The following is a 13,618-nucleotide window of genomic DNA, read 5'->3' as shown; positions in this document are numbered from 1 at the left end:
TGTGGTGCTCGACCCCATGCATTGTGACTGTTGTGGAAATGAGGTGCTTGACCCCTTGCATTGTGACTGTTGTGGAAATGAGGTGCTCAACCCCGTGCATTGTGACTGTTGTGGAAATGTGATGCTCTACCCCGTGCATTGTGAATGTTGTGGAAATGTGGTTCTTGACCCCGTGAATTGTGACTGTTGTGGAAATGAGGTGCTCGACCCCATACATTGTGACTGTTGTGGAAATGAAGTGCTCCAACCCATGCATTGTGACTGTTGTGGAAATGTGGTGCTCGACCCCGTGCATTGTGACTGTTGTGGAAATGAGGTGCTTGACCCCGTGCATTGTGATTGTTGTGGACATGTGATGCTGGACCCCATGCATTGTGACTGTTGTGGAAATGAGGTGCTCGACCCCATACATTGTGACTGTTGTGGAAATGTGATGCTCTACCCCGTGCATAGTGACTGTTGTGGAAATGTGGTTCTTGACCCCGTGAGTTGTGACTGTTGTGGAAATGAGGTGCTCGACCCCATACATTGTGACTGTTGTGGAAATGTGGTGCTCCACCCCATGCATTGTGACTGTTGTGGAAAGGTGGTGCTCGACCCCGTGCATTGTGACTGTTGTGGAAATGTGATGCTTGACGGCATTCATTGTGACTGTTGTTGAAATGTGTTGCTCGACCACGTGCATTGTGACTGTTGTGGAAATGTGGTTCTTGACCCCATGAATTGTGACTGTTGTGGAAATGAGGTGCTCGACCCCATACATTGTGACTGTTGTGGAAATGAGGTGCTCCACCCCATGCATTGTGACTGTTGTGGAAATGTGGTTCTTGACCCCTTAAATTGTGACTGTTGTGGAAATGAGGTGCTCGACCCCATACATTGTGACTGTTGTGGAAATGAGGTGCTTGACCCCATGCATTGTGACTGTTGTGGAAATGAGGTGCTCAACCCCGTGCATTGTGACTGTTGTGGAAATGTGATGCTCTACCCCGTGCATTGTGACTGTTGTGGAAATGTGGTTCTTGACCCCGTGAATTGTGACTGTTGTGGAAATGAGGTGCTCGACCCCATACATTGTGACTGTTGTGGAAATGAGGTGCTCCACCCCATGCATTGTGACTGTTGTGGAAATGTGGTGATCGACCTCGTGCAATGTGACTGTTGTGGAAATGTGGTGCTTGACCCCATGCATTTTGACTGTTGTGGAAATGTGGTGCTCGACCCCATACATTGTGACTGATGTGGATATGTGGTGCTGGAGCCCATGCATTTGGACTGTTGTGGAAATGTGATGCTCAAACCCAGACATTGTGACTGTTGTGGAAATGAGGTGCTTGACCCCGTGCATTGTGACTGTTGTGGACATGTGATGCTTGACCCCATGCATTGTGACTGTTGTGGAAATGTGGTGCTCGACCCCATGCATTGTGACTGTTGTGGAAATGAGGTGCTTGACCCCTTGCATTGTGACTGTTGTAGAAATGAGGTGCTCAACCCCGTGCATTGTGACTGTTGTGGAAATGTGATGCTCTACCCCGTGCATTGTGAATGTTGTGGAAATGTGGTTCTTGACCCCGTGAATTGTGACTGTTGTGGAAATGAGGTGCTCGACCCCATACATTGTGACTGTTGTGGAAATGAAGTGCTCCACCCAATGCATTGTGACTGTTGTGGAAATGTGGTGCTCGACCCCGTGCATTGTGACTGTTGTGGAAATGTGGTGCTTGACCCCATGCATTGTGACTGTTGTGGAAATGTGGTGCTCGACCCCATACATTGTGACTGATGTGGAGATGTGGTGCTGGAGCCCATGCATTTGGACTGTTGTGGAAATGTGATGCTCAACCCCGTACATTGTGACTGTTGTGGAAATGAGGTGCTTGACCCCGTGCATTGTGATTGTTGTGGACATGTGATGCTTGACCCCATGCATTGTGACTGTTGTGGAAATGAGGTGCTCGACCCCATACATTGTGACTGTTGTGGAAATGTGATGCTCTACCCCGTGCATAGTGACTGTTGTGGAAATGTGGTTCTTGACCCCGTGAGTTGTGACTGTTGTGGAAATGAGGTGCTCGACCCCATACATTGTGACTGTTGTGGAAATGTGGTGCTCCACCCCATGCATTGTGACTGTTGTGGAAAGGTGGTGCTCGACCCCGTGCATTGTGACTGTTGTGGAAATGTGATGCTTGACGGCATTCATTGTGACTGTTGTTGAAATGTGTTGCTCGACCACGTGCATTGTGACTGTTGTGGAAATGTGGTTCTTGACCCCGTGAATTGTGACTGTTGTGGAAATGAGGTGCTCGACCCCATACATTGTGACTGTTGTGGAAATGAGGTGCTCCACCCCATGCATTGTGACTGTTGTGGAAATGTGGTGATCGACCTCGTGCAATGTGACTGTTGTGGAAATGTGGTGCTTGACCCCATGCATTTTGACTGTTGTGGAAATGTGGTGCTCGACCCCATACATTGTGACTGATGTGGATATGTGGTGCTGGAGCCCATGCATTTGGACTGTTGTGGAAATGTGATGCTCAAACCCAGACATTGTGACTGTTGTGGAAATGAGGTGCTTGACCCCGTGCATTGTGACTGTTGTGGACATGTGATGCTTGACCCCATGCATTGTGACTGTTGTGGAAATGTGGTGCTCGACCCCATGCATTGTGACTGTTGTGGAAATGAGGTGCTTGACCCCTTGCATTGTGACTGTTGTAGAAATGAGGTGCTCAACCCCGTGCATTGTGACTGTTGTGGAAATGTGATGCTCTACCCCGTGCATTGTGAATGTTGTGGAAATGTGGTTCTTGACCCCGTGAATTGTGACTGTTGTGGAAATGAGGTGCTCGACCCCATACATTGTGACTGTTGTGGAAATGAAGTGCTCCACCCAATGCATTGTGACTGTTGTGGAAATGTGGTGCTCGACCCCGTGCATTGTGACTGTTGTGGAAATGTGGTGCTTGACCCCATGCATTGTGACTGTTGTGGAAATGTGGTGCTCGACCCCATACATTGTGACTGATGTGGAGATGTGGTGCTGGAGCCCATGCATTTGGACTGTTGTGGAAATGTGATGCTCAACCCCGTACATTGTGACTGTTGTGGAAATGAGGTGCTTGACCCCGTGCATTGTGATTGTTGTGGACATGTGATGCTTGACCCCATGCATTGTGACTGTTGTGGAAATGAGGTGCTCGACCCCATACATTGTGACTGTTGTGGAAATGTGATGCTCTACCCCGTGCATAGTGACTGTTGTGGAAATGTGGTTCTTGACCCCGTGAGTTGTGACTGTTGTGGAAATGAGGTGCTCGACCCCATACATTGTGACTGTTGTGGAAATGTGGTGCTCCACCCCATGCATTGTGACTGTTGTGGAAAGGTGGTGCTCGACCCCGTGCATTGTGACTGTTGTGGAAATGTGATGCTTGACGGCATTCATTGTGACTGTTGTTGAAATGTGTTGCTCGACCACGTGCATTGTGACTGTTGTGGAAATGTGGTTCTTGACCCCGTGAATTGTGACTGTTGTGGAAATGAGGTGCTCGACCCCATACATTGTGACTGTTGTGGAAATGAGGTGCTCCACCCCATGCATTTTGACTGTTGTGGAAATGTGGTGATCGACCTCGTGCAATGTGACTTTTGTGGAAATGTGGTGCTTGACCCCATGCATTTTGACTGTTGTGGAAATGTGGTGCTCGACCCCATACATTGTGACTGATGTGGATATGTGGTGCTGGAGCCCATGCATTTGGACTGTTGTGGAAATGTGATGCTCAAACCCATACATTGTGACTGTTGTGGAAATGAGGTGCTTGACCCCGTGCATTGTGACTGTTGTGGACATGTGATGCTTGACCCCATGCATTGTGACTATTGTGGAAATGTGGTGCTCGACCCCATGCATTGTGACTGTTGTGGAAATGAGGTGCTTGACCCCTTGCATTGTGACTGTTGTGGAAATGAGGTGCTCAACCCCGTGCATTGTGACTGTTGTGGAAATGTGATGCTCTACCCCGTGCATTGTGAATGTTGTGGAAATGTGGTTCTTGACCCCGTGAATTGTGACTGTTGTGGAAATGAGGTGCTCGACCCCATACATTGTGACTGTTGTGGAAATGAAGTGCTCCAACCCATGCATTGTGACTGTTGTGGAAATGTGGTACTCGACCCCGTGCATTGTGACTGTTGTGGAAATGTGGTGCTTGACCACATGCATTGTGACTGTTGTGGAAATGTGTTGCTCGACCCCGTGCATTGTGACTGTTGTGGAAATGTGGTGCTCGACCCCATACATTGTGACTGATGTGGAGATGTGGTGCTGGAGCCCATGCATTTGGACTGTTGTGGACATGTGATGCTTGACCCCATGCATTGTGACTGTTGTGGAAATGAGGTGCTCGACCCCATACATTGTGACTGTTGTGGAAATGTGATGCTCTACCCCGTGCATTGTGACTGTTGTGGAAATGTGGTTCTTGACCCCGTGAGTTGTGACTGTTGTGGAAATGAGGTGCTCGACCCCATACATTGTGACTGTTGTGGAAATGTGGTGCTCCACCCCATGCATTGTGACTGTTGTGGAAAGGTGGTGCTCGACCCCGTGCATTGTGACTGTTGTGGAAATGTGATGCTTGACGGCATTCATTGTGACTGTTGTTGAAATGTGTTGCTCGACCACGTGCATTGTGACTGTTGTGGAAATGTGTTGCTTGACCCCTTGCATTGTGACTGTTGTGGAAATGAGATGAGGTGCTTGACCCTGTGCATTGTGACTGTTGTGGAAATGTGTTGCTTGACCCCGTGCATTGTGACTGTTGTGGAAATGTGGTGCTTGACCCCTTGCATTGTGACTGTTGTGGAAATGAGATGCGGTGCATGACCCCGTGCATTGTGACTGTCGTGGAAATGTGGTTCTTGACTCCGTGAATTGTGACTGTTGTGGAAATGAGGTGCTCGACCCCATGCATTGTGACTGTTGTGGAAATGTGGTGCTCGACACCGTGCATTGTGACTGTTGTGGAAATGAGTTGCTCAACCCCGTGCATTGTGACTGTTGTGGAAATGTGACGCTCTACACCGTGCATTGTGACTGTTGTGGAAATGTGATGCTCTACCCCGAGCATAGTGACTGTTGTGGAAATGTGGTTCTTGACCCCTTAAATTGTGACTGTTGTGGAAATGTGGTGCTTGACCCCATGCATTTTGACTGTTGTGGAAATGTGGTGCTCGACCCCATACATTGTGACTGATGTGGATATGTGGTGCTGGAGCCCATGCATTTGGACTGTTGTGGAAATGTGATGCTCAAACCCAGACATTGTGACTGTTGTGGAAATGAGGTGCTTGACCCCGTGCATTGTGACTGTTGTGGACATGTGATGCTTGACCCCATGCATTGTGACTGTTGTGGAAATGTGGTGCTCGACCCCATGCATTGTGACTGCTGTGGAAATGAGGTGCTTGACCCCTTGCATTGTGACTGTTGTAGAAATGAGGTGCTCAACCCCGTGCATTGTGACTGTTGTGGAAATGTGATGCTCTACCCCGTGCATTGTGAATGTTGTGGAAATGTGGTTCTTGACCCCGTGAATTGTGACTGTTGTGGAAATGAGGTGCTCGACCCCATACATTGTGACTGTTGTGGAAATGAAGTGCTCCACCCCATGCATTGTGACTGTTGTGGAAATGTGGTGCTCGACCCCATACATTGTGACTGATGTGGAGATGTGGTGCTGGAGCCCATGCATTTGGACTGTTGTGGAAATGTGATGCTCAACCCCGTACATTGTGACTGTTGTGGAAATGAGGTGCTTGACCCCGTGCATTGTGATTGTTGTGGACATGTGATGCTGGACCCCATGCATTGTGACTGTTGTGGAAATGAGGTGCTCGACCCCATACATTGTGACTGTTGTGGAAATGTGATGCTCTACCCCGTGCATAGTGACTGTTGTGGAAATGTGGTTCTTGACCCCGTGAGTTGTGACTGTTGTGGAAATGAGGTGCTCGACCCCATACATTGTGACTGTTGTGGAAATGTGGTGCTCCACCCCATGCATTGTGACTGTTGTGGAAAGGTGGTGCTCGACCCCGTGCATTGTGACTGTTGTGGAAATGTGATGCTTGACGGCATTCATTGTGACTGTTGTTGAAATGTGTTGCTCGACCACGTGCATTGTGACTGTTGTGGAAATGTGGTTCTTGACCCCATGAATTGTAACTGTTGTGGAAATGAGGTGCTCGACCCCATACATTGTGACTGTTGTGGAAATGAGGTGCTCCACCCCATGTATTGTGACTGTTGTGGAAATGTGGTGCTCCACCCCATGCATTGTGACTGTTGTGGAAAGGTGGTGCTCGACCCCGTGCATTGTGACTGTTGTGGAAATGTGATGCTTGACGGCATTCATTGTGACTGTTGTTGAAATGTGTTGCTCGACCACGTGCATTGTGACTGTTGTGGAAATGTGTTGCTTGACCCCTTGCATTGTGACTGTTGTGGAAATGAGATGAGGTGCTTGACCCTGTGCATTGTGACTGTTGTGGAAATGTGTTGCTTGACCCCGTGCATTGTGACTGTCGTGGAAATGTGGTGCTTGACCCCTTGCATTGTGACTGTTGTGGAAATGAGATGCTCGACCCCATGCATTGTGACTGTTGTGGAAATGTGGTGCTCGACACCGTGCATTGTGACTGTTGTGGAAATGAGTTGCTCAACCCCGTGCATTGTGACTGTTGTGGAAATGTGACGCTCTACACCGTGCATTGTGACTGTTGTGGAAATGTGATGCTCTACCCCGAGCATAGTGACTGTTGTGGAAATGTGGTTCTTGACCCCTTAAATTGTGACTGTTGTGGAAATGAGGTGCTCGACCCCATACATTGTGACTGTTGTGGAAATGAGGTGCTTGACCCCATGCATTCTGACTGTTGTGGAAATGAGGTGCTCAACCCCGTGCATTGTGACTGTTGTGGAAATGTGATGCTCTACCCCGAGCATTGTGACTGTTGTGGAAATGTGGTTCTTGACCCCTTAAATTGTGACTGTTGTGGAAATGAGGTGCTCGACCCCATACATTGTGACTGTTGTGGAAATGAGGTGCTTGACCCCATGCATTGTGACTGTTGTGGAAATGAGGTGCTCAACCCCGTGCATTGTGACTGTTGTGGAAATGTGATGCTCTACCCCGTGCATTGTGACTGTTGTGGAAATGTGGTTCTTGACCCCGTGAATTGTGACTGTTGTGGAAATGAGGTGGTCGACCCCATACATTGTGACTGTTGTGGAAATGAGGTGCTCCACCCCATGCATTGTGACTGTTGTGGAAATGTGGTGATCGACCTCGTGCAATGTGACTGTTGTGGAAATGTGGTGCTTGACCCCATGCATTTTGACTGTTGTGGAAATGTGGTGCTCGACCCCATACATTGTGACTGATGTGGATATGTGGTGCTGGAGCCCATGCATTTGGACTGTTGTGGAAATGTGATGCTCAAACCCAGACATTGTGACTGTTGTGGAAATGAGGTGCTTGACCCCGTGCATTGTGACTGTTGTGGACATGTGATGCTTGACCCCATGCATTGTGACTGTTGTGGAAATGAGGTGCTTGACCCCTTGCATTGTGACTGTTGTAGAAATGAGTTGCTCAACCCCGTGCATTGTGACTGTTGTGGAAATGTGATGCTCTACCCCGTGCATTGTGAATGTTGTGGAAATGTGGTTCTTGACCCCGTGAATTGTGACTGTTGTGGAAATGAGGTGCTCGACCCCATACATTGTGACTGTTGTGGAAATGAAGTGCTCCACCCCATGCATTGTGACTGTTGTGGAAATGTGGTGCTCGACCCCGTGCATTGTGACTGTTGTGGAAATGTGGTGCTTGACCCCATGCATTGTGACTGTTGTGGAAATGTGGTGCTCGACCCCATACATTGTGACTGATGTGGAGATGTGGTGCTGGAGCCCATGCATTTGGACTGTTGTGGAAATGTGATGCTCAACCCCGTACATTGTGACTGTTGTGGAAATGAGGTGCTTGACCCCGTGCATAGTGATTGTTGTGGACATGTGATGCTTGACCCCATGCATTGTGACTGTTGTGGAAATGAGGTGCTCGACCCCATACATTGTGACTGTTGTGGAAATGTGATGCTCTACCCCCTGCATAGTGACTGTTGTGGAAATGTGGTTCTTGACCCCGTGAGTTGTGACTGTTGTGGAAATGAGGTGCTCGACCCCATACATTGTGACTGTTGTGGAAATGTGGTGCTCCACCCCATGCATTGTGACTGTTGTGGAAAGGTGGTGCTCGACCCCGTGCATTGTGACTGTTGTGGAAATGTGATGCTTGACGGCATTCATTGTGACAGTTGTTGAAATGTGTTGCTCGACCACGTGCATTGTGACTGTTGTGGAAATGTGGTTCTTGACCCCGTGAATTGTGACTGTTGTGGAAATGAGGTGCTCGACCCCATACATTGTGACTGTTGTGGAAATGAGGTGCTCCACCCCATGCATTGTGACTGTTGTGGAAATGTGGTGATCGACCTCGTGCAATGTGACTTTTGTGGAAATGTGGTGCTTGACCCCATGCATTTTGACTGTTGTGGAAATGTGGTGCTCGACCCCATACATTGTGACTGATGTGGATATGTGGTGCTGGAGCCCATGCATTTGGACTGTTGTGGAAATGTGATGCTCAAACCCATACATTGTGACTGTTGTGGAAATGAGGTGCTTGACCCCGTGCATTGTGACTGTTGTGGACATGTGATGCTTGACCCCATGCATTGTGACTGTTGTGGAAATGTGGTGCTCGACCCCATGCATTGTGACTGTTGTGGAAATGAGGTGCTTGACCCCTTGCATTGTGACTGTTGTGGAAATGAGGTGCTCAACCCCGTGCATTGTGACTGTTGTGGAAATGTGATGCTCTACCCCGTGCATTGTGAATGTTGTGGAAATGTGGTTCTTGACCCCGTGAATTGTGACTGTTGTGGAAATGAGGTGCTCGACCCCATACATTGTGACTGTTGTGGAAATGAAGTGCTCCAACCCATGCATTGTGACTGTTGTGGAAATGTGGTGCTCGACCCCGTGCATTGTGACTGTTGTGGAAATGTGGTGCTTGACCACATGCATTGTGACTGTTGTGGAAATGTGGTGCTCGACCCCGTGCATTGTGACTGTTGTGGAAATGTGGTGCTCGACCCCATACATTGTGACTGATGTGGAGATGTGGTGCTGGAGCCCATGCATTTGGACTGTTGTGGACATGTGATGCTTGACCCCATGCATTGTGACTGTTGTGGAAATGAGGTGCTCGACCCCATACATTGTGACTGTTGTGGAAATGTGATGCTCTACCCCGTGCATTGTGACTGTTGTGGAAATATGGTTCTTGACCCCGTGAGTTGTGACTGTTGTGGAAATGAGGTGCTCGACCCCATACATTGTGACTGTTGTGGAAATGTGGTGCTCCACCCCATGCATTGTGACTGTTGTGGAAAGGTGGTGCTCGACCCCGTGCATTGTGACTGTTGTGGAAATGTGATGCTTGACGGCATTCATTGTGACTGTTGTTGAAATGTGTTGCTCGACCACGTGCATTGTGACTGTTGTGGAAATGTGTTGCTTGACCCCTTGCATTGTGACTGTTGTGGAAATGAGATGAGGTGCTTGACCCTGTGCATTGTGACTGTTGTGGAAATGTGTTGCTTGACCCCGTGCATTGTGACTGTTGTGGAAATGTGGTGCTTGACCCCTTGCATTGTGACTGTTGTGGAAATGAGATGCGGTGCATGACCCCGTGCATTGTGACTGTCGTGGAAATGTGGTTCTTGACTCCGTGAATTGTGACTGTTGTGGAAATGAGGTGCTCGACCCCATGCATTGTGACTGTTGTGGAAATGTGGTGCTCGACACCGTGCATTGTGACTGTTGTGGAAATGAGTTGCTCAACCCCGTGCATTGTGACTGTTGTGGAAATGTGACGCTCTACACCGTGCATTGTGACTGTTGTGGAAATGTGATGCTCTACCCCGAGCATAGTGACTGTTGTGGAAATGTGGTTCTTGACCCCTTAAATTGTGACTGTTGTGGAAATGAGGTGCTCGACCCCATACATTGTGACTGTTGTGGAAATGAGGTGCTTGACCCCATGCATTGTGACTGTTGTGGAAATGAGGTGCTCAACCCCGTGCATTGTGACTGTTGTGGAAATGAGGTGCTCCACCCCATGCATTGTGACTGTTGTGGAAATGTGGTGATCGACCTCGTGCAATGTGACTTTTGTGGAAATGTGGTGCTTGACCCCATGCATTTTGACTGTTGTGGAAATGTGGTGCTCGACCCCATACATTGTGACTGATGTGGATATGTGGTGCTGGAGCCCATGCATTTGGACTGTTGTGGAAATGTGATGCTCAAACCCATACATTGTGACTGTTGTGGAAATGAGGTGCTTGACCCCGTGCATTGTGACTGTTGTGGACATGTGATGCTTGACCCCATGCATTGTGACTGTTGTGGAAATGTGGTGCTCGACCCCATGCATTGTGACTGTTGTGGAAATGAGGTGCTTGACCCCTTGCATTGTGACTGTTGTGGAAATGAGGTGCTCAACCCCGTGCATTGTGACTGTTGTGGAAATGTGATGCTCTACCCCGTGCATTGTGAATGTTGTGGAAATGTGGTTCTTGACCCCGTGAATTGTGACTGTTGTGGAAATGAGGTGCTCGACCCCATACATTGTGACTGTTGTGGAAATGAAGTGCTCGAACCCATGCATTGTGACTGTTGTGGAAATGTGGTGCTCGACCCCGTGCATTGTGACTGTTGTGGAAATGTGGTGCTTGACCACATGCATTGTGACTGTTGTGGAAATGTGGTGCTCGACCCCGTGCATTGTGACTGTTGTGGAAATGTGGTGCTCGACCCCATACATTGTGACTGATGTGGAGATGTGGTGCTGGAGCCCATGCATTTGGACTGTTGTGGACATGTGATGCTTGACCCCTTGCATTGTGACTATTGTGGAAATGAGGTCCTCGACCCCATACATTGTGACTGTTGTGGAAATGTGATGCTCTACCCCGTGCATTGTGACTGTTGTGGAAATGTGGTTCTTGACCCCGTGAGTTGTGACTGTTGTGGAAATGAGGTGCTCGACCCCATACATTGTGACTGTTGTGGAAATGTGGTGCTCCACCCCATGCATTGTGACTGTTGTGGAAAGGTGGTGCTCGACCCCGTGCATTGTGACTGTTGTGGAAATGTGATGCTTGACGGCATTCATTGTGACTGTTGTTGAAATGTGTTGCTCGACCACGTGCATTGTGACTGTTGTGGAAATGTGTTGCTTGACCCCTTGCATTGTGACTGTTGTGGAAATGAGATGAGCTGCTTGACCCTGTGCATTGTGACTGTTGTGGAAATGTGTTGCTTGACCCCGTGCATTGTGACTGTTGTGGAAATGTGGTGCTTGACCCCTTGCATTGTGACTGTTGTGGAAATGAGATGCGGTGCATGACCCCGTGCATTGTGACTGTCGTGGAAATGTGGTTCTTGACTCCGTGAATTGTGACTGTTGTGGAAATGAGGTGCTCGACCCCATGCATTGTGACTGTTGTGGAAATGTGGTGCTCGACACCGTGCATTGTGACTGTTGTGGAAATGAGTTGCTCAACCCCGTGCATTGTGACTGTTGTGGAAATGTGACGCTCTACACCGTGCATTGTGACTGTTGTGGAAATGTGATGCTCTACCCCGAGCATAGTGACTGTTGTGGAAATGTGGTTCTTGACCCCTTAAATTGTGACTGTTGTGGAAATGAGGTGCTCGACCCCATACATTGTGACTGTTGTGGAAATGAGGTGCTTGACCCCATGCATTGTGACTGTTGTGGAAATGAGGTGCTCAACCCCGTGCATTGTGACTGTTGTGGAAATGTGATGCTCTACCCCGAGCATTGTGACTGTTGTGGAAATGTGGTTCTTGACCCCTTAAATTGTGACTGTTGTGGAAATGAGGTGCTCGACCCCATACATTGTGACTGTTGTGGAAATGAGGTGCTTGACCCCATGCATTGTGACTGTTGTGGAAATGAGGTGCTCAACCCCGTGCATTGTGACTGTTGTGGAAATGTGATGCTCTACCCCGTGCATTGTGACTGTTGTGGAAATGTGGTTCTTGACCCCGTGAATTGTGACTGTTGTGGAAATGAGGTGCTCGACCCCATACATTGTGACTGTTGTGGAAATGAGGTGCTCCACCCCATGCATTGTGACTGTTGTGGAAATGTGGTGATCGACCTCGTGCAATGTAACTGTTGTGGAAATGTGGTGCTTGACCCCATGCATTTTGACTGTTGTGGAAATGTGGTGCTCGACCCCATACATTGTGACTGATGTGGATATGTGGTGCTGGAGCCCATGCATTTGGTCTGTTGTGGAAATGTGATGCTCAAACCCATACATTGTGACTGTTGTGGAAATGAGGTGCTCAACCCCGTGCATTGTGACTGTTGTGGACATGTGATGCTTGACCCCATGCATTGTGACTGTTGTGGAAATGTGGTGCTCGACCCCATGCATTGTGACTGTTGTGGAAATGAGGTGCTTGACCCCTTGCATTGTGACTGTTGTGGAAATGAGGTGCTCAACCCCGTGCATTGTGACTGTTGTGGAAATGTGATGCTCTACCCCGTGCATTGTGAATGTTGTGGACATGTGATGCTTGACCCCATGCATTGTGAATGTTGTGGAAATGTGGTTCTTGACCCCGTGAATTGTGACTGTTGTGGAAATGAGGTGCTCGACCCCATACATTGTGACTGTTGTGGAAATGAAGTGCTCCACCCCATGCATTGTGACTGTTGTGGAAATGTGGTGCTCGACCCCGTGCATTGTGACTGTTGTGGAAATGTGGTGCTTGACCCCATGCATTGTGACTGTTGTGGAAATGTGGTGCTCGACCCCATACATTGTGACTGATGTGGAGATGTGGTGCTGGAGCCCATGCATTTGGACTGTTGTGGAAATGTGATGCTCAACCCCGTACATTGTGACTGTTGTGGAAATGAGGTGCTTGACCCCGTGCATTGTGATTGTTGTGGACATGTGATGCTTGACCCCATGCATTGTGACTGTTGTGGAAATGAGGTGCTCGACCCCATACATTGTGACTGTTGTGGAAATGTGATGCTCTACCCCGTGCATAGTGACTGTTGTGGAAATGTGGTTCTTGACCCCGTGAGTTGTGACTGTTGTGGAAATGAGGTGCTCGACCCCATACATTGTGACTGTTGTGGAAATGTGGTGCTCCACCCCATGCATTGTGACTGTTGTGGAAAGGTGGTGCTCGACCCCGTGCATTGTGACTGTTGTGGAAATGTGATGCTTGACGGCATTCATTGTGACTGTTGTTGAAATGTGTTGCTTGACCCCTTGCATTGTGACTGTTGTGGAAATGAGATGAGGTGCTTGACCCTGTGCATTGTGACTGTTGTGGAAATGTGTTGCTTGACCCCTTGCATTGTGACTGTTGTGGAAATGTGGTGCTTGACCCCTTGCATTGTGACTGTTGTGGAAATGAGAT

Source organism: Hemitrygon akajei, chromosome 10, assembly GCF_048418815.1.
Source record: "Hemitrygon akajei chromosome 10, sHemAka1.3, whole genome shotgun sequence".
Lineage (NCBI taxonomy): Eukaryota > Metazoa > Chordata > Chondrichthyes > Myliobatiformes > Dasyatidae > Hemitrygon > Hemitrygon akajei.
Note: the sequence above shows the minus strand (reverse complement) of the source record.